The sequence below is a fragment of the Vicugna pacos genome, chromosome 1 (genome assembly GCF_048564905.1).
Source record: "Vicugna pacos chromosome 1, VicPac4, whole genome shotgun sequence".
In the NCBI taxonomy this organism is placed as follows: domain Eukaryota; kingdom Metazoa; phylum Chordata; class Mammalia; order Artiodactyla; family Camelidae; genus Vicugna; species Vicugna pacos.
In genome coordinates this window covers 25,906,719-25,928,381 of record NC_132987.1, presented here as the reverse complement: position 1 = coordinate 25,928,381, position 21,663 = coordinate 25,906,719, and the positions used below count along the sequence as shown (strand labels likewise).

General features: G+C 36.4%; 1 pseudogene; it reads right to left on the bottom strand.

Annotated features, from left to right (window-relative positions):
• Positions 1-210: 210 nt before the first annotated feature.
• LOC102525431 (methionine aminopeptidase 1D, mitochondrial pseudogene) lies at positions 211-18,291 on the bottom strand (annotated as a pseudogene).
• Positions 18,292-21,663: the final 3,372 nt, after the last annotated feature.

The following is a 21,663-nucleotide window of genomic DNA, read 5'->3' as shown; positions in this document are numbered from 1 at the left end:
AGGTAACGACCTGTTGATCCCTGGCCTCAGATGGGTGTGTGTGGCCGAAATGGATTTGGGGCCACTGCGGGGTCTGTCAGGCTTCCCGACCTTACCCCTCCTCGTGGGCCTCTGGTAACACCATATCTGCTTCAGCGTATTCCAACGATGGGGTTGAGAGGTGGCCGGGCCGTGGGCCCTGCGGGTCCCGACATGCACGGCCGCCCCTCTCTAGGCTGCCACCCTCACGGTGGGACCGGTCCCGCAGCTGGGTGCGGAGGGCCTGGCCCTGTCCAGCATTAGAGGCAAAGGAAAGGTGTCGCTGCCCATGTCCATAAAATGTGGGCACATTTGCAAACCTCTCTGATGAGTTCCGTGGCTGATTATGTTTCCAGTTAAAGAGATGGGGATGCACTTTGCAGGCTTCAGTTGTTTCATCTCTACTCCTCTTGGTAACCTCCACTAACTTTTTACCACATTTATCTACATTGCCCACCAAAAATGTTTCAGAGGTGTCTCCACAGTGCTCATTGTGATAGACCATGACATCAAAGTTCATAATATCTCTCCAATCCTAAAGATGCCAACTGCCAGGAATATCATAACCCCTTGTTTACAGAGGGGCAAAGAGATTTTGGAAAACCTCATCATGATTGATGATTGCTCGATGAAAAGAGCATCTCTCTCTTCAGTTGTCATGTCAACCTTTAAAGTCTTCCCAGCCAGGAGGAGGACATGACCAGTCCAGCCAAGGACCCCGACAGAGCCCTTGAATCTGATCTTCATTCTTCTATGCTGTCTCTGTAGTCAGGTACAATGCCTATCATCACATAGTCTGGCTTCTTTATGTGCTTAGGGGCAGGATGAGCTGAAGAAATTGCATCCTTCATACTATACTGTGAAATATCTCTTTGTCTCTGGTAAAAGAAATTTCTTCATTATTGACTGCCTGAACTGCTTGTGTAAGTAGATATGATTGAGTAGTGAAGAGAAAATTCTGACAACCTTTGAGAGATGAGCAGGTGGATGCCACTGGCTGCTGCCTGTATTAGCACTGGTCACCAGTATTCCAGACATTCAGGATTTGGGGAGGGGGGTAAATGAGTGAAGAGGTCAAAAGGTACAGACTTCCAGTTATAAAATAAATGTCATGGGGATGTGATATACAGCATGATGTTAGTCTTATATATTATATTCAGGATTTGTAGTTGTATTTAGTTGGAAGATTTGGAAAAAATACATCTATTCTATCTTCCTAGAAGTGGAAGCTGCTTTCCTTTTTATGTAAATTATTTGTAATTCTACTTATTTCTATTTAGATTTTATTTTATGTATTTTTAACTTTACAGAAAGAGTCTCATGTTGAACCTATTCTTGAGGGACTTTTTCACATTAATACTACAATATTAGTGGTCATCCATAAGGCAACATGTCCCCGTGTAGTTTATTAGTTCTGACTGCTCTGTATGTATACTATGGTATATTCATCCAGTCACCTGTGGGTGGATGTTTGTGGTATTTCCAGGTTTATGCTAATGTGAATCATGCTGGTGTGAATAACCTTTTACATGCATCCTGTCTTACATGTGCTAGAGTTTCTCTTGAAATATACCTAGGAGTGGAATTGCTAGACTACAGGCTATGTAAATCTTCAAGTATAGAAGATAATGCTAAATTCTTTTTTAAAGTGGTTGCACTAATTTATGTTACCACTAGCAATGTGTTAAGAGATAACTATAGATACTTACTGAGTGGCAGCCTGAAAACTTTCTTCAGGTAGTAAGCTGGGGGTAATTATGGGGCTCACTTCAAATCTTCCCCTCTCAGGCATCACTCACTGTCACTTGTTGCCTAATAACCAATATATAAAAATTACTGTTCCATATTTTTGTCTTTTTTTTTTTTTTAGTTGTTTTTGGCAGGTGAGTCACTCGGGTGCCTGATTTACTATCTTGCTTGGAAGTAGAAGCCTTTTAAAATCATTTTAGCCTCTACTTTTTGTGTAGTAATTGTCTCAGTTTTTGTTTATAAGATCATTTGTGTCTTCTCTCTACTTTTCATGATTAATTTTGCTAAAGTTTTTTTGTTTTGTTAGTTTTTCCAAATAGCCATTCTTTGGCTTTGTTAGTCTTCTCTACTTTATCTTTGTTTTTGCTTATCCCTTATCTTGTATTTTTTAAAAGTTTTATCTGTTCTTTTTCTAATCTCTTAATTTGGGCAATTAGTTTGTTAATTTTGGGGCTTTCATTTCTTTCCTTAATATTCATGTTTAAAGCTGTAACTTTCCTTCAGATCACTGTTTTTACTGTATCATATAAATTTTGATATATAGTTTTAAAATTTTTAAATCAGTTCTAGATATTTTAAAATTTCTCATTATGTCCTCATTTTAATCCATAGGTTATTTATCAGGGTTTTTTAAAAAACTCAAATAAGTGGGGATCAAAAATTTATATATGTACTATTAATGTCCAACTTAGTTGTATACTTATTTTTGTAAAATTGTTGAGGCTTTCTTTATGACCTAATTTATGATAAATTTTTGTAAATAGTCATATGTACTTGAGAACAATATTTTTATTCTAATTATTGGGTGCAGAATTCAATGTATGTTCATTAGGTTAAGTTTTTTAGTTCTGTCTTAAATGTTCTTGCTGATTTTTTTGTCTATTTGACTACTCAAGAATTGAGACAGGTGTGCTGAAATCTCTCACTATGATGGTGGATTTATTACTCTGTCCCTGCAATTCCAATAAGTTTACTTCATGTGCTTTAATGAAATTTTATTGATAACTGCATGTTTAAAATTACTTCATCTTCTTGGAGAATTGGATTAAGTAGGGAATTGAATTATCTGTCTCTAATAATACATTTTACTTTAACATTTATTTTATCTGTTATTAGTATAGCTACAGCAATTTTGTTTTAGTTGTATTTACGTTATATTTCATTTTCTATCCTTTTACTTTTAACCTTTGTGTTTTCTTATGGTTTAGGTATATCTTATAAATAGCATATTTTAGATTTTATAAAATCCAAAACTATGACTTTTATCTTTTAAAGTTCATATTTATTTATGCTGATTACTAATGTATTTGAGCCAGTTTTAAATATCTCAGCTTATTATTTCTGTTTTTTTCCCCTATTTTTATTTCTTTTCACCCATTTCATCTCCCTCCCTCCTTAAATTGATAGCTATATGTTCTCAAAATACTGATCTGGAAATTGTTTGTTACTGATCCATAAGGAGATAAGGACCTCATGGCAGAACGTAGATTAAAATGCTGCTCCCTTCATTGAGAAAATATGTAAAAATCACGTCAGCTGAACTAAGCAGTGTGGTTGGTGAGGTTCTCTTGTCAAGAGCTAATGAACAGTTCACAGACCAGTTTGGTGGACTGCACTTTGTGAGATACTGTTTAGCTTGTTTTCACATCCCTTGTGAGATCCAACTTTCAACATACTGATAGTATCTAAGATTTTAAATAGGATTTTTTTTTGTGAATATGTTTCTTTTTTTACTTTGATAATAGATTTCCTTTTCACCTTCTCTTTAAGATAGCAACCAACTTAAGGTAACAACCAAGATATTGGATCTCTTTTATTCATATATCACTTACAGCATCTCCTGTGTTTGTTTGTTCTCTTATTTGAGACAATCTCCACCCTGTTTTCAGCATAGATCTTTGCATGGTAAACCTTCTGGCCTTATCTGTCTGACAATATGTTTAGCAAGCCTTTACATTTGACTGATATTGGGGATATAAACTTCTAATTTCTAAGTTCTTTTCCTTCAATCTTTCGGAAATTCTGCTTCCATAGTCTTCTTATAGTCAGTGTTGCTCTTGGATAATTTGATTCGTATTCCTTTGATGTGGATATGCTTTTTTTTTGCTAGCTTTGAGACTTTATCTTTCTTATTCTTAGATTTTTATAATGTGTGGATTTTTCTTTCTCCTCTTTGACACTCTAGAGGTTTTTTTAATCTTAGTTCTCTTATTAAAAAATCTGAGACATTTATGTACATTATTTACTACTCTTTTAAAATTTCTTCCTGTGATTTATATTATTTGGATTTTAGCACTTGTTTCTTTTCTTTATACCTATTGACTTTTATATTTTTCATTTCTTTGCCTTTTCTTTCTTTTCTCAGCATTGTCCTTTTTAAAATGTATCTTATCTTTCTGTTCTTTATTACAACTATTGCAGTCTTACCTTTAAAATATCTGCTTGATTCTTTTTAATGTGTTTTTTCTTTTTTTCACATTGAGACATTCTTCCCTTTTTGAAAAAAATATTTTATTAAGCTGATTTAACATTATTAGTTTAGATATTTTTGCTTCTGATGGAATTTAGAATCCAGATAGTTGTACTCCTCAAATATCTTATCCTCTAGGTTTGTGGGCTTGTTTTTCCTGGGGTGTTTTTGACTCTATCAAGCCATACATATAGGGGAAGGTCAGACCCTTGTCGCTGTCACTACAGTCAGATCAGGAGGTGAAAGTAGGGTGTGTGCATAAGGGCTAGTGTGGACAGGCCTAGGCAGTGAAAAATTGAATCAGTCACTCTTCACTACAAAAAAAGAAATTAAAGCAGGGCTTTGCTCATTGCCCCTCAGGAAAGAGCAGCTTTAGATGGGGAGTCTTCCTCCAGCATAGCAACTTCCTAAAGTCATGACCTTGTTTTTTATACCATATCACAGCGGTTTCTGCCGTGGGGTCTCCTTTTTTATTTTTTTTCTTTTGTGATCACTTGGACCAAGTCTGAGTTACTGTAGGTGTGGGGTTTGTATTCTTTGTCCCAACAGTACCTTTTCTGTTTTATTCTGGGCTGCCTCTTGTGCTGGCTGAAGCCACTCCTCTTTCACAGCAGTTCGGAACAGCTCTCTGTCATCGTTTCAAGGATTTCTCATATCTTGGTGTCTTTGGTTGATCTTGGGCGTGAGAACCAACAGTAATGCCTGTTCACCTTCCTAGTAGAATCTGGAAATGGATCTACCTCCCTTTGCTACTATTTTTAGGGACCAACTTTTTTTTTTTCTACTTTTAGTTTTTTTTTGCTAGTAACATATAGTTTTGTATTATAGTTTTATTTTTACAAAGAATGTTTAGAATGTAAATGTAAGTGTAGAATTTAGAATACTATATGCAAGCTCTTTGTGTTCCATTTCCAATCCTTAGCCGTACACAGTCACATTATTTTATGCTACAAGTTTTTTTCACCTTGCATTATTTTGAGTGTACTTCTTTTGGGTTATTCTTTTTGTTTATTTTAATGGTTCTACACTGTTTATTTTTAATACATTGCATGATATTCTAAAAAAATTACACAGAATTTATCAAAGCTCTCTGATGTTTAGGTTATTTTTATATCTCACTACTAGAGACAAGTATAACATCTTTAAAAATATATCTTTTTCTTTTGATTTATTGGTTTACATTTATTTTAAGAATGAGATTTCAAGGTTCATGGATGTAAAAATTTTATGGCTCTTGATAAGTATTGCCAAATTGCCCCTCAAAGAATGATGCTGTTCTTTGAATGGTTTTCTATACACTTATTCTGATGTATACTTAATTGCATATGCACAAACTTGTCGTATATCACTTGAAACAAATCCTCTTCTGACTTTTTACACTACTCTGATTACATTTTTAAGGATACATTAAATTAAAATGGTGATAGACCATCTTCTTTTTTTTTAAAGCCACTATTACTTCCAAATAGCCCTGTAAAATCCTCTTAATTCTAATTCTAATTTAAGTAATTAGGAATATAAATATAAATTAAGACAATGGGTGACATTTACTCCCTCAGATTCTAACAACATAGACAGCATGCATTACTTATACAGTTTGAAGTCTTAGATGTCCCAGAAAGGTATGAAATATTTTTTGAAATCACTGTTACTTCCAGAAATTTTCTAAAAAGTGTGGCCTTCCCCCTCTGTTTGGAACTAAGTAAGTCTTGGGGTTTTGTATCGTAGAAGAGAGGGATGGGGATTGAAAAAGGACAGCTATTAGCTCTCTTGCTAGCCCTAATGCCTGGTAATCAAACTAGATTTAATTTGATCTAGAAAAATGCAAAGAGGTAACATTTTTTAACTATTGAAGACCTGCTATTCATATTTGTTATTATCTTTAAACAAAGACTCTAAATATATTACTTATATTTTTATTGTTCAGTATAATTTATAAGATTCCTGAAAGAATTGTGGTTAATTAGTGCCAAGCACCATTTTACATACTGTATGTTTAATCCTACATTAATTTTTGCTGCATAATAAATAATGTCAAACTCTTGGGATTTACAATAATAAACATTTATTTTCTCCTCCACAGATCTGTGAGTTGTCTGTGGCTCGGCTCGGCTCTGGGATTGGCTAGCCTTGGCTCCAGGCTGTGAATCAGGTTCCTGTCTGCTTCACTGGTGCCAGCGTCTCTCCAGGGGCATGCTCTCCTTACTGCAGACCACAGAAATGTAAGTCAGTGGGCCAAAGCACACAAACATATTTAAAACTTCTGCTTGTATCACATCTGCTAAAATTCCATCATCCCATGCAGATCACATGCCAAGCCCAACTGCATAGGCTGAGATAGATACTCTGCCCACAGTGGGAAGCACTGATAAGTCACGTGGGAAAGAATACAGAGGTGCCACTTTATTGGGGAGTGAGTTAAGAATTGAGAATAATAGTCCTAAGCCTCAGAATCTTCAAAGCAATGGTGCAGGTTGTCTGTTGTTAACTTAACCATCATCTGCATCCCCTATATTATATTAAAGGTACTGATTGCGTTGCATTTTAGGGGAGAAGCCTAGTGTATTAGTCAGCTATACGGACTTTTGCTCCCCTAGACCTTCCCATGATTTGGTAAGCACTTGCCATATTTTATTGAAGTTGAGATGCCATCAAATTGTGTCACTAAGAAAGAAAAAAGTTACTAATTAGATTAAAACTTTTTTAATACTTAGGATTTTTATTCCATACTTTAAAATCTTTTAGACAGGTTTTAGAAAACATACATTACAATAGTACATACATAAAAATACAAATATGAGCACAATAAATTTGCTGTTGTTCTTGAAATAACTTCACATTCTGAATTTTGCTTTGGTGAATCATTTTTTTTTCCACTTGGAGGCCTCAGTGTGTGTGTTTTCCACTCATCAGGAGGCATCAGGAGCATTGGTGACAGATCATTTCTTAAAAGAGTGCTCTGTCATTATCTCCTGTCTTTTTTCTTCCAAGCTGATAACAACTATTCTGCCAGTTTGATTGGAGTTATCTTGATTTTGTCTACTCATATTGTGTTCTCAAAGAGTACTTAAATGGTCTATGGATTCAAAGTGTGAGGATTTGCAGTGGCTCAGCTATGCTACTGGGAATGACCGTGAGGTTCCGCCCTTCTCAGTGAGCTTGTTCTTTACTTGTCTGAATATATATTTCTGCCATGTGTCAAGAACTGACCTAACTGGTGTGTTGTGTAGGATTCCTGGGTATCTATTCTGAGGACTTTTAGCTAGCTCACTGGCAATCCACCTGTTTTTTTTTTTTTGAGCACATACTATAACATTTTGAGGGAAGGTCTCATTTTTGTGTATCATTTTGCAATTTAAAATTAAATATAAAACCCATGGACTGTACAACAGCAAGAGTGAACTTTAAATAAGGGCTTTGAGTGACAGAGATGTGTCAGTGTTGGTTCATTGATTGTATTAAATGTATATCCTTGTGCAAGATGTTGATGAGGGAGGCTCTGCATGTGAAGGGGCAGGAGTTATATGGGAACTCTCTGTCCTTTCTGCTCAATTTTGCTGTGAACCTAACATAGCTCTAAAAAATAAAGTCAATTAAAAATTAAATATAACAGCAACAGTTACTGGCAATTATGCATAGCTTTACAGGCTTAGGCTGTTTTTTATAAGCTTTGTCATGATCTCCATCTCTTTAGCACCTTAGCAGTGATAATATCATCATTGGTGTTTCTTTGGTGTTTTCTATTTGACTAAACCAATTGTTTTATTAATTTCCTCAAGTGAATCACATATCGCTGGAAATTTGGTAACTTCTGTTCACAGTCAGAAAAAGTTTCTGATAAATTGATACTTAAGGCCTTAAGAATAATCCTGGATGCTGTATGAATTATCCACATAAGCCTGTCTTTCATCTCTTCTGGATGATTTGGCCATTTCTCCTGCCTTCATTTCCCTCTTAATTTGTGTTCCTCTAAAAGCAGAGGCTGAGACAAGGACGTAGGAGCATAAAGAACATATTTAGAAAGTGATCTTTGGAGGCAGGTGACCCTCTAGGGGCACTAACTTCACCCCTGGGGGTGGTACTGTCCCCTACACCCCAATTTCCAGGCTTCTCTGAGGTAGGAAAGCAGAGACATCTGTATTGTTTTGAACAAAAGGTAAGAATGGCGATGATGACAGAGATGGCTGCTGGGAAGCACTGTGCTGGCTTGGTTTTTTCCATGATACTTGCTAGGCCAACATGCATAAAGTTGAGACTTAGCATGATCTTACGACGTTTGTTTTCCCAGCCTGTTTGCATTTTTGCCTCTTTAACAACTTCTTGGGTTGGATGCCACCTGTCTATCCCAAGTGTATCTACTCTGCGTTCTCCAGTTCACCCCAACCCCATAAGCCTACATTAAGTTAATAATTTGGCATTCTCGTTGTAGAAGTCAGACCATGGTGAGCTGATTGACACACATTCATTTACCAGAGCCTGTTCACGCCTAATCACATTTTTGCATGTTGGATTCTGGACAGTGGTCACCCCACCTAGGCATTGTTATCCCAGGAGGCCCTGCTGAAGCAGCTTGCCAGCATTGGTCTTATTCTTTACTATGTTATAGATGTGTTAGGTGCTCTGAGGAATAAAAAATAAGTCCATGCAATAGTGGCTGATTTCCAGGAGTACAGATGCATGCTCAGGAGTAACCCTACACAAATAATTTACCAAAGTCAGCGGCTCAAACTCTGGGAGCAACTGAGAGGGAGGAGGCTCGCTTAGACTGGAACCTTTTAGAAAGGCTCTGTGAGGGTCTGAGCAGTGAATTTGAATTGAGGAAGCAATATTGATAAAGGCTGCTAGGACACACTCTTTTTGGGACCTGGGTCTCCCAAGCAAGTGCCATTTTAAAATTCGATCTTACTGCTCTCTGGTCACCAAATTGTCTTGTAAGTTAGTTGAAGTCTATGGACTCTGAGAGCAGGCAACTTGACTGTGGGATTGAGGTTTGAATGTAGGGCCAGATGCTATGTTTGCTGAGGAGATGGGTGGCTGGCATTTAGCAGTCCTTGTAGAGGCTTGTGTACGGGAAACTTAGTTTCTGAACGCCTGGCAGCTCTGTATAAGAGCTGTAGATACAGTGGGATGCATGAAGGGGAGAACCTGGTGGCTTTCTCTTTGGGGAAGCCAGACGAACTATGGTCCACACACCAGGGTTCAAGCCATGGTGTCACGTCTGCTGGATTGTTGGGAGAATTACTGTCCCTGGCTTGTTGGATGACATTGACTAGCTCCTGGATGAACCTGCACCCTATGGAACAGTGCCCCCATTTTCTTCATTACTAGGGGAGAGCTGTAACCCTTTGCCTTTTCGTGGGCTCTAGTGGGATGGAGACATGGATCTAAGGTGGCTGGAAGGAACATCATTTCCTCATTCCTTGTGAGTCTGTGATGTAAACTTTCCCTTGTTAGACAGGAAACAGTTCGCTTTCAACTCCAGAGGCCTTGAATGATGGACCACAAGAACTTACGGTCACTTTTGGAAGCCATCGTGTTTGGGTCTCAAACCTGGGTTCAAATACTAACGCTGCCCCTCTGGTGAAACCCATGGGTGAATCTCTTAGATTCTTTGAGTCTTAGTTTTCTCCTTTATATGGTGGTTATTTATACCTGTCACATAGCATTGTTGGGAGATTAAATAAAATGATGTGAAGCGTCTGGCATGGCGCTCCAGAAATGTCAGTTCCCTTCGAATATAGCCTAATATGTCACTTGTGATACCTGAAGCTAAAGCCTTAAAAATCCAACTTAAATTTAATGAAAAAATAAGATATTTATGCATTATTTAAAAAAAGAAACACTATGAAAAAAATCTTTAGATATAAACTGAGGAATTTTGAATATGGAATTATAGTCTTATTTTCTAAATGCAGTTGTTTTCAGTGACTATTTTAGTCAGTTTATATGGAAAAAATATGTCATATAGTAGAGATAGCCTTGGTATAAAGGCATCTGATGAAATGCAGCTAATTAAACACATAATTTGGTACAGACTGTGTACCCAACATATTTTGGCACAGAAAATATTTACTCTGATAGACTGAAGCTGTTACTCTGAACTGGGTCTGAGTTGTTATTGAGACTGAGTGTTTTTAATCTAGCAAACGATAATGACTTCATCACTTCTGACTTTGTGTGTCTGGTTTCAGCCTGAAATGAGATTTTATTGCCATGCTTTCAGCTTTCGATAAGAGTGCTTGATAGACTGTCTCTGCTAAGATCTTGGTTTTGAAAAGAACATTAAATACTTGCTAATTTATATTTGTATTCAAAACTCTAAATCTGTGCTAAACATAAGCAAGTCTCCTAATTATGAATTTTGTTCCTGTTTTCAGTTTTATATAAAAGCCAAGAACTTGCATGGCACAAAAAGTAGATCAGCTCAAGGTTTCTTTTCAAAATGCTTAGATGTTTTGGTTTCTGCTTGCCCCACTTCCTGATACATTTGTATTAGAAGAAAGGCATAGTTTTGGTCATGTTCTGAGTAGGTGCATTTTGAGGGGAAAAAACTCCAAACCTGAATTTTAAGAAAGCGCTGCTTGGGTTTATTTCAGTTTCAAGAGTGCTCAGTGTAGCTGAGTCTCTTGCAGAGATGCAAGTTCTATTTTAGTTCAACTTCAGTTTCCTTCACTAAGTCTCTGTGTGGCTTTTAGAGGTTCTGGGCTTCAGATCTGTGACCTCTCAAATTAGGGGCATGGAATGAGAATTTGCTCGTGTTATCTAAAGCTCAAAATTCAGAATTCTTTCCAGCTGTAGATGTCTCAGGCGCTGTAGCACAGTGTCTCAGCACAGATGGTGGGTCATTTAGTCCGGGGTGGGTGTGGTGCTGAGAGTCTGCGTTTTTAACAGGCTCCGAGGTGATCTGAGGCTGCTGGTCTGAGGACCACACTGAGTGGAAGGAGTTCAGTGCACACATTTTAAAATTTGACTGCTAGGGTTTGAATGGCTGTTGTTCCGTTTATTAGGTCTACGACCTTGAGCAGGGCATTTAGCTGCCATGTGCCTCCATTTTGACATCTGTCAAAATGGGAGTGATTAAAATGGCATTTAGCCCTAAGGGTTCATTTAAAGAGTAACTGATACAATCCATGTAACGTATTTAACACCTAATAGCAAAATGATAACTACTAATAAATATTAATATATATTTTATCAGGTGAAATAGTTTTTAAAAAATTGGAAGGGGAGAGAAAGGAGTCCTAATATTTATTTACTTTTGCTGGAGAGACATTTCAGTGTAATTCAGTGGCCAGCTGTCCCAGTTTTCCTGGGACTGTCTCTGTTTTAGCACTGAAAGTCTCACGTCCTGGGAAACCTCTCACTTCTGGGCAAACTAGAACAATTGGTCACCCTTTTGTTTTATATAGTTATTTAAAAATCTTCACAGTAACCTTGTGATATAGGTGCTATTATCTGAATTTCACAGATGGGCCATGACTAGTAAGTGATGAAGCCTCCCTTCAAACTGGCCTTGGAGCGACTTCAGGGTCCTTATCTGCTCTTTTGCATCTGTTGTACATTCAAATGTTGTTCCTGTATTTTTCATCCTTCAAAATGTATATCAGACGCATATTTGGTTTAGAATAAGATAAAGTAATAACAGATCTTTAACTTCCATAAGGTTATTTTGATAAAAAAATCAGTAAGTAGTAAATAGGAATATACTGGACACGCCAGAATCATGGGGCTGCCCTTGTCCACAGTCTGAAGAAAGCTGACATCTCAAAGCCTTACTCTTTGTAGACTGAGTGGAATGGATGAAATGGACAGTGAGGTTAAAATGAAGCTTAGAGGCAGAATATTTAAATAATTTTGGAAGAGGGTGGAGGTTTGGGGCAGTGGCTAAGGAAAATCTGATTATACTACTTTTTTCTTCCTGACTCTTTTTCTTTCTAGTCTTCTGCCAAAATGACCAGACATGTGTTCTTTACCTTTCTTCATTTCTCTGCCTTTGTGAAAGATTAATTGTAGCAGATTCAATTGAGTTTTGTCAAGTGACAGCATCAAGGGATGCATGAGCAGAAGAAAGTTCTCAGATTATCCCATCACCCCATCGAGCTTTCTATGTGTCAGCCAAAGAACTGTATCGGCTGGGATTCTCCCACTAGTCTTCACTGAGCCAAATGCTGTTAACTCCAAAAAAGGCTTCTGCAGATACTTCTCATAGAATTCGCGCAGTTTCACTATTAAGAAAGCTCCTGCTCATTGCTGAAGAAATTTTTCCTCCAAACCAAACCGGGGTTTCCTCAGTTGGATGTAGCTGTAGTGAACCCGAGCCTTGGCAGAAGTCACATTTTTTTGGTTCTAAAAATGAATTTGTATATGACATTTAACATAAAAACTTCAAACATTTAAAAATTCAATAAATTGGTAAATAAAAATATGATATAATTATAAATAATAGAAATACATTAATGCCCATTATCTTAAAATCTGTAGAATCAACATTTCAAAGGAGGGACCCTTTATTATATTTATTTATGTGCATTTTAAATTGTTTTAATGTGTAATGGATTTGAAATATGTAAATCTTTGTTTAAACACTTGGGTTTTGTTATTTACAAACGTTATTTATAGTAGATAGAAATTGAAAGGAAGTATTATCCCTATTTCATCTATTTGATTTATCTATAATTTTAATTGAAAATAAAACTTGTGGGTAAATTACTTTTGCAAATAAGCCACACACACCACACACTTCAATAAAGATCACTAAAATTATTTAAAAAATCATTGAAAAGTAGAATTATTTTTACTTTAGAACATTTAGAATTATTCTATGTCAGTTTTTCTCAAAATGTGGTTACTGGACCAGCAGCCATAGCATGATCTGAGCATTTCACTTGTTAAAAGTGAAAATTCTTGTGCTCCACCCCAGATCTATTGTTTCAGAATCTCTGGGGGAGGGCCCCGCAATCTGTATTTTAATAAGCTCCTCAGGTGATTCTGATACACATTCAAATCTAGACCATTCAGATGAATGTCCGATGGGTCATTAAAATGATACACCTTTGGCAACGTTTGAGAATTAGAACCTAAATTGGTGACTCACAAATTAGATAACCTCTTTATCTCTCTGCCTTCCAGGAAAGTGATAACCATTGGACATGTAGTATAAGGAAAATAATTTGACTTTTTAAGTGCCAAGATCTAATTTCAAGTTGCAACTTTACATATACAGGTCACTTAAGTAATTTGAGCCATGGTTTCTAATACATAAAATGGGGTTAGTACTAGCCTTCCCCCAACTCAGTCTCATCGAGTTGTGATCAAATGCAGACATGCAAGTGAGGGCAATTTTTATATTATCCAGTGCGATGCAAATGTTACTTTTCATATGATCATTACAGTATGATTGCAATTCCCAAAACTTTTCCTTCTCACCTCCCTGCTCTTTGCCCCATTTAAATTTGATTACCTCTTGAAATTTGTTTTGCAAAGCAGAGATTTAAGAAAAAAAGGAATTGGAGACTTTTTTAATAATAAAAAAACCAGTGTTCTTGCAATTTCTTTTATATGTGACATGATACATACGGGTTTTTTTCTTTGTTTCACTAACAGTCTTTTAAGCCTTTAATCCACAATGTAAAATGAATCACACTTCAGGGATACCATGGCAATAATAATGCATTTGGAACGTTAGGTGTCAGATTTCCCTCACATATTTCAAAAATTGTTTTACGTTTTTCTGGTTTAACCTCTCTTGACATCAGTGAACTTAAGGCTTGTAATTGAAGGATAAGTGAGCAAAAAAGCAGTTCAAGTGTAATATATCCATTTCAATTCCTATTTTCTGGACGGAGACCTTTTATGCTAAGTTCATGTGAGAGTAAATTTTTATGACAAAATTATAACCCTCAGATAGATGTTACTCAGGCAGCCTGAGATCTGTCCTGATATAATGGATTTTGTGACAATGAAATGCAAGATAGTCTCCCAAAAGCTTTGCCTTAGGAATTTCTGACAGTAGCCTATATGCTGCCAAAATTTTCAAGATGCTATTATGACTCATTATAGAAAAATGGCTTGGTATTTTAATCATGAAATACAATTGTGTTGAAAAGGGGAAAGAAGTATAAAGGATAATCTGAAAAAAATGCCATGTATTTATTAACTGCACTACTTAATAAATGTTGTTTCTTTTGATGTGGTTTTATGTAATAAAACCTTCAAATTTGGAAGGTTGGATGTATTTGTTACTCCTAATTTGAGTTTCACTAATAATTTTGTGTATGTCACTAGATGAATGAAAAGAAGGTGTCCCCTGCAACCAGAGTTAATTTGAACTTCCTGTAATTTTCTGTAAGATCTTTCTTTCCTGAGTGATAGAATACTGCCTCTTCTCCCATTTCAGTGGATTAATTTTTTTGAGGAAAATATGTAAAGTTATCTCAAAATATTGTAATATATGCAGTTAAAAATATCACAGCATCAATAAGGGCCAAGTATTTTTTCATTTTCTCCCCCTAGGTTTTTTTTAAATTGAAGTATAGTCAGTTACAATGTGTCAATTTCTTGTGTACAGCATAATGTTTCAGTCATACATGTACATACATATATTTGTTTTTATGTTCTTTTTATTATAGCACAGGGAACTATATTCAATATCTTGTAGTATCCTCCTAGTTATATTGAAATATAATTGATGTTACACTGCATAAGTTTAAGGTACAACCTGCTGATTTAATATGCATATATATTGTGAAATGATTACCATAATAGGCTAGTTAGCACCTTCATTGCTTCACATAATTAGCTTTTTTTTTTTTGTGGTGAAACATTTTAAGATTTACTCTTTTAGCAGCTTTCAAGTATATGACACAGTATTGTTAACTGTTGTCATCACGCAGTCCGTTAGATACCCAGAAATTACTTATCTTATAGCCGGACGTTTGTACTGTTTGACCAGCGTTTCTGCATTCCCCCAACCCTCAGTGGCTGGCAACTACTCACTCTTCTACTCTATTTCTATGAGTTTGGCTTTTTAAAATTCCGCAAGTAAGTGATATCTACAGTATTTGCCTTTCTCTGTCTGACTTATTTCACTTAGCATAATGTTCTCAGGGACCATCCATGTTGTTACAAATGGCAGGATTTCCTTTTTTCTCATGAATAATATTCTTCTTTATCCATTCATCTATAGTTGGACACTTAGGTTGTTTCCACTTCTTGGCTATTGTGAATAATGCTGCAGTGAACATGGGAGTGCAGGTATCTTCAAGATCTTGTACAGAGAAGGGGATATGTACAGAGAAGGGGAATCATATGGTAGTTCTATTCTTAATATTTGAAGGAACCTTCATACTATTTTCCACAGTTGCTGCACTGATTTATGTCCCTACCAACAGTGCCCAAGGGTTCCCTTTTTTTCACATCCTCTACAACACTTACCTATTGTCTTTTTTGTAATGGCCATCTAACAGGTGTGAGGTGATAGCTCATTGTGGTTCTGATTCGCATTTCCGTAATGGTTAGAGATGCTAAATGTTTTTTCATGTACCTGCTGGCCGTTTGTATGTCTTCTTTGGAAATGTCTGTCCATTTTTAAGTTTGATTGAGTTGTACAATTCCTCATATATTTTTGATATTAACCCACTATCAGAGAGATGGTTTGCATATATTTTCTCCAATTCCACAGGTTGCCTTTTCATTTTGTTGATTGTTTCTTTTGATGTACAGAAGGTTTTTAGTTTGATGTAGTCCTTCTTAGTTATTTTTGCTTTTATTGTTTGTGCTTTTGGTGTCATATCCCCAAAATCATTGCCAAGACCAATGTCAAGAAGCCTTTTTTCTAAGTTTTCTTCTAGGAGTTTTACGGTTTCAGGTCTTATATTTAAGACCATTTTTTCCATTCCTTCACTTTGAACCTGTGGGTGACCTTAAAGCCGAAGTGAGTCTCTTGTAGGCAGCATATTGTTGAGTCTTGTTTTTTTAATTCCTTCTATTTTTGACTGGAGAATTTAATTCATTTACATTTAAAGTAATTATTAATAGATAAGTACTTACAAAGCCAAATTATTTTTTTCTGGCTGTGTTGTAGTTCCCTTGTTCCTTTGTTTCTCTCTTGCTGTCTTCCTTTGTGAATTGATGATTTTCCATCATGGTGTGCTTTGATTTCCTTCATTATCCTTTGTGTACCTACTGTAGGTTTTTGCTTTGTGGTTACCATGAGGCTTACATAAAATATCTTACAGATGAAACAGTCTGTTTTATGCGAGTAACAACTTAACTTCAATTGCATACAAAAACTCTTATCTTTTTACTTCCCATATTTTGTTTTCAGTGTCACAGTTTACTTCTTTTATGTTATGTATTCATTAAAACATTATTGTAACTATAGTTGTTTTTTCTTCTTTCATTTTACCTTTTTTTTTTTTTAACTAGAGTTAAGTAGGTTAATATGCCACCATTTTAGAGAGAGTATTCTGAACTTGACTGTGTATTTACCTCTGCCAGGGTGTTGTATATTTTCATATGTTTTCCTGTTACTAATAGTGTCCTTTTATTTTAATTTGAAGAACTCCTTTCATCATTTCTTATAAGTCAGTCTAGTGGTGATGAATTCCCTTAGCTTTTGTTTGTCTGGAGAAGTCTTTATCTCTCTTTCATTTCTGAAGGAAAACTTTGCTGGATGAAGTGGTTGTGGTTGGCAGTTTTTTCCTTTCAGCAAATTGAATATATCATTCTGTTCTCTCCTGGACTATAAGTCTTCTGTGAAGAAATTACCTTAATAGACTTAGGGAGGATTCCCTTGTAAATGACAAACTTCTTTCTTCTTACCGCTTTTAAGATTCTGTGTTTGTCTTTGATATTTGACAGTTTTATTATACTGTGTCTTGGATTCCTGAATAAGGTCTTTTTGAGTTGAATTTGTCTGGGGACTTATGAGCTTCATAAACCTGGGTGGGCAAAACTCTCCCCAGATTTTGAAGTTCTCAGTCATTATTTTTTTAAATTAGCTTTCTGCCTCTTTCACCCTCTTTTCTCCTTCTGTGACTCCAATAATTTGCGTATTGCTTCTCTTAATGGTATTTCATAATTTATTCTTTCTTCTTAATTCTTTTCTGGCCATATAATTTCAAAATTCCTGTCTTCTACTTTACAGATTCTTTTTTCTGCTTGATCGGTTTTGATGTTGATGATCTCCATTGCATTTTTCATTTAATTCATTGTATTCTCTAGCTCCAGAATTTCTGTTGGGTTCTTTTTATGATTTCTATCTCTGTTAAACTTCTTATTTTGTTTGTGTATTGTTTTCCTAATTTCATTGGATTTTTTTTGTATTTTCTTGTAGTTCATTAAGCTTCCTTAAAACAGCTATTTTGAATTCTTTATCAGATAAATTGCAGATCTTTATGTCTTTGGGGTGAATTACTGGAGTATTATTGTTTTCCTTTGGTGGTGTCATGTTTCGTTGGTTTTCCATGTTCCTTAAAGTTCCTTGTTTCCATGTTCCTTGCAGTTTTGTGTTGCTCTCTTCACATGTGAAGTAACAGTCACTTCCTCCCATCTTCACTGACTGACTTCAATAGAGAAATGACCTTCCTTTAGCCCTTCTAGGGATTCTGAGACTTTCTGTAGATACACCTGCTCCACACTTTTTGCTCCCTCTGTGGCAGAATTATTAAGCTTTATATGCCTTCTCTTGATCCTGCAGTTCACTGGGCTGGGTTCTGGCAGCCTCCCTTTTGTTTCCCAAAGGAAGTGCTTGAAGTTTCCCTTTGGCCCACAGACTCAGGCCTGCTCTGAGTGTGTGTTTGCTACCTGTCTGCCAAAGCTTGCTCTCGTTACTACTAAGCACACATGGGGAGCCGACCATGAGTGTGGCAGTGCATATGTGAAGAGTTCGAAGCAGCTGGGCTGGCTGGGGGGATCTGCAGGGAAGGCATCCCAGCAACTCTTGGGCAGGCCTTCACGATGGAGTCAGTGATACAGTTAGTAGCATTCGTGCCACTTCGATATGTTCCAAGCCCTGGCTGTTCTTCTCCCAGATGCTCGCTACTCCCATTCATGCAGCTCGTGACTTGGTACTCTGGATGAGATGAGAGGGAAGTGAGCCTCTGTGGTGGTGTCCCACACACCTGGGGAAGACATTCTCTCCCTTTCCTCCGTGGGAGAAACTGCAGGCCAAGAAGAGCTCTCTTAAGCTGAGCTCTGCCATCTTGGGGGAGAGGTGATATGGATAAAGTCGAACTATTCCTCTTACCCTCTGCAGTGTGTCCGGTCTTGGACTTTTTTTGCTCCGGTAGTGTGCTAGAACTTCTCCATTGAACTCTTGGACTTCACAAAGTAAGTGTTTAGCTGTTTAAGTCAGTATTCTCCAGGGGCTTCCAGACTGTGGCCAAGAGGGGCTAGAGCCAGTTCATGGGACCCTTCAGGGTCCGCAGCTGAGACTGAGGTCTGTATTTCTGTTACCCAATATGTGGGTCTCTTGGCATTTGGATTCCACAGCTCCCACAGAGACACTTTTGTCCACCTATGGATGCCAAATTGTTGTTGAGGGAATACTAGTGAGGGACATCTTATTTGGCCGTCTTGTTCACATCACTTTCTATATACTATATTTGGACAAGCACCAGCTGAGAGTCAGAACAACTAGGGAAACTGTAGGTGGCCCTATAGAGCAGGGAAACATTCAGGCCATGTATTATAACAAATAGGTTGGCATGCTTTAATCATTTTGTAAAATTTTAGGATACCTAATTTTCTTGTTTTTGATAATTGAAAATATTCTTTATTTTCCAGCTATCTAATAGACATTTTATGTATTTTTTCTGAATATTGTTAAAAAACAGGAAATCAATAGTAATACAACAACAAAAAAGAAGCTATACAAACTCTGAGATCCCTGAATTGGAGTTAATTTTTACTTTTATGTGTGCAGATATTTTTCAGATTATGTTGGAGTTTGTTTTTGGTTGTGCTTATAAACTTTTGAGGATCAATAACCCTTAGACTGTAACAATCTGTTGAAAACTTTACATTCAGGAAAATGTCATATGCACACATCACTTTGTACCCCTCATCATAGCAATGCCTTGAGTGAAGAACCACACTTGAGAGAAGCAATTGTGCCATTGTTTCTGAACCACCCAAAACCTATCTCAGTTGTGAACTACCTGAGCCAACTCTCTTTAAGATAGGTGTACTTTGTCTCAATTATACACAAAATGGAAATCAGTGGCTTACTGTGGTGAGCATCTATTATCTCAAATACTAACAAAAATCTAGGTGATAACCAGGGCAGGCAAAATGTGATTGTGTCTTGCTGGATATCTTTCAGTGGATTCAGGATTCTAATCCAACCTCCTGATTTCTAGTTTTGCAATTTTGTATAACACCCTCCAAGGATTTTCATCCAGATCACACCTGGAACTGTTATGATACCTCCTCTTACCATATTTTTTGCTGCAGTAGTCAAGAGCATTTTATGGTCCAAGATGATTGCTCAGCCTCAGTCATCACAATTGTATTCCAGCCAAAAAGAAAGAGAAGGTTAGAGAAGAAGGACCAAAGTGTATATGCCAGAGGTCTTTGAATTTAGCTTTGTACACTTTGCCACATGATGTTTCTCTTGCAATGCACTGGCCAGAACAGTCCAAGAGCCACCTCTATTTGAAAGGAAAGCTTGGAAATTGAGTCCTTATTTGAGTGGCTATGTGCCCAGTTTAAAATTGGGAGGCCTATTACTAGGGAAAGGGGAGAATAGATTTTAGGGAACAACAAGCAGTTTATAAGGTTGGGCACGGTTTCTAGATGCCACTGCTTCTTAAAGACATTTGTATAAATGAGTGTTCAACTAAGATTGCTTACTGCTACTGCTTTTTATTTTATCCTGGGAAATCAACATCAATTTAATACTATTATATTTCATTGTAGATATTTGGAATCAATGCATATTCCCTTTTAGAAATACTCCCATTTACATTTTCTATGTTCAAGGTTAAGGATTAGTTTATAGTACTGAGTACCACATGGTGGAATCAAGAAGTAGGTCTCTTTCTTTGATCTTTTCTTATGTCCACAAAAGCCCAACCTTCATCCTTTTGGAATGATCAAAATATTTTAAACACTTTTGTGAGAACAAGTCAATGGGGAGAACCTGAAAAGAGAGAGAACTTGTTTATTTTCAGTGATCTGTTGCAAGTTTCTCTGGGAATTACTTGTTTATTTTTTCATCTAAAGAAAATCAGATGTTTGTTTGTCTTAAATGGGAAACCTAATGTTTGTCATTATCCTAATGTTTACTTAGCCAAGGAACACTTACATAGTTATAGAACATATCCAATATGTAGGATGTGGAGAGGGCACCTATGATACGACATTTTAAAATCGGTTTGGGGTCATAATGCCCACTGGAAACTCAAATTTATTTACATTACTAAAATTTTTTAGTAAGAGGTTTCATTTTCTTACATAATGGAGATGTATGTCTCAGCCACTAGATCATTGCCAAAAAAAAAAATTCAAAATGTGAAACAATGTCCCTTGAGTGAATTTTATAGTATGAAAACTAGAAAGGAATGATGATTTAGAAGATTTTTTTAAATGAGACATGTTGTCAAGAATATTTTATGAGCCAGCACTGCTTGTAACTTGGTACAAAGTCCTTTTGCTGATAAACGAGAAATGACAAGGGAAGACTCAGGCACTGATCTCTTAAACTTTTCCATAAGCACAATGAAGTTTTAGTTTTTTATATTTTAATATAGATATTTTTCTTCACAAGTTTATTTTCATAATTCATATGAAGGCAAGCAAAATACCCTGAGATGCTATGCAAAAGCTAGTCAATTATGATAAGGAATGATCTTGTTGGGAATTTTGATTTTTAGCCACTCACATGTGTTTTCTTTGATTGGTAAAAGAAATATTAAGCTACACAAAAGCTCAAATAAAATGGTGAGTAAAACTTTTGTGTTTTTTTATAAACGGATGAACACTGGATGATATGTAGCAATGGGGATTATCCCTCTTACCTCCTCTACCTGAAGACCTAATGGAATTAGAAATATTTATGTAAATTTTGAGGTTATAATTTCTTCCAGTCCTTTGTGTAGGTAAGTATGAATGAGTGTATAATTCCTATATGGCATTTTTGTTTGTTTGTTTGTTTGGGGGGATGGGGAAATAATTAGATTTATTTATTTATTTTAACAGAGGTGCTGGGGATTGAACCCAAACCCATATGGCATTTGTAATGGAACACATTTACACTCCCATGTTCTGAGCCAGTTTTGAAATATTTACATACAGTTATTATATTTTTTATAAGGGACAGTTTAACTTCCTAATTAGAGTTTTATCTTTTACTTTTTTGCCTCTGTCACCTTTCCCTCCCCCACCTTTAAAGTAATGTTACTAGTTTATAATGGTTTCCACTA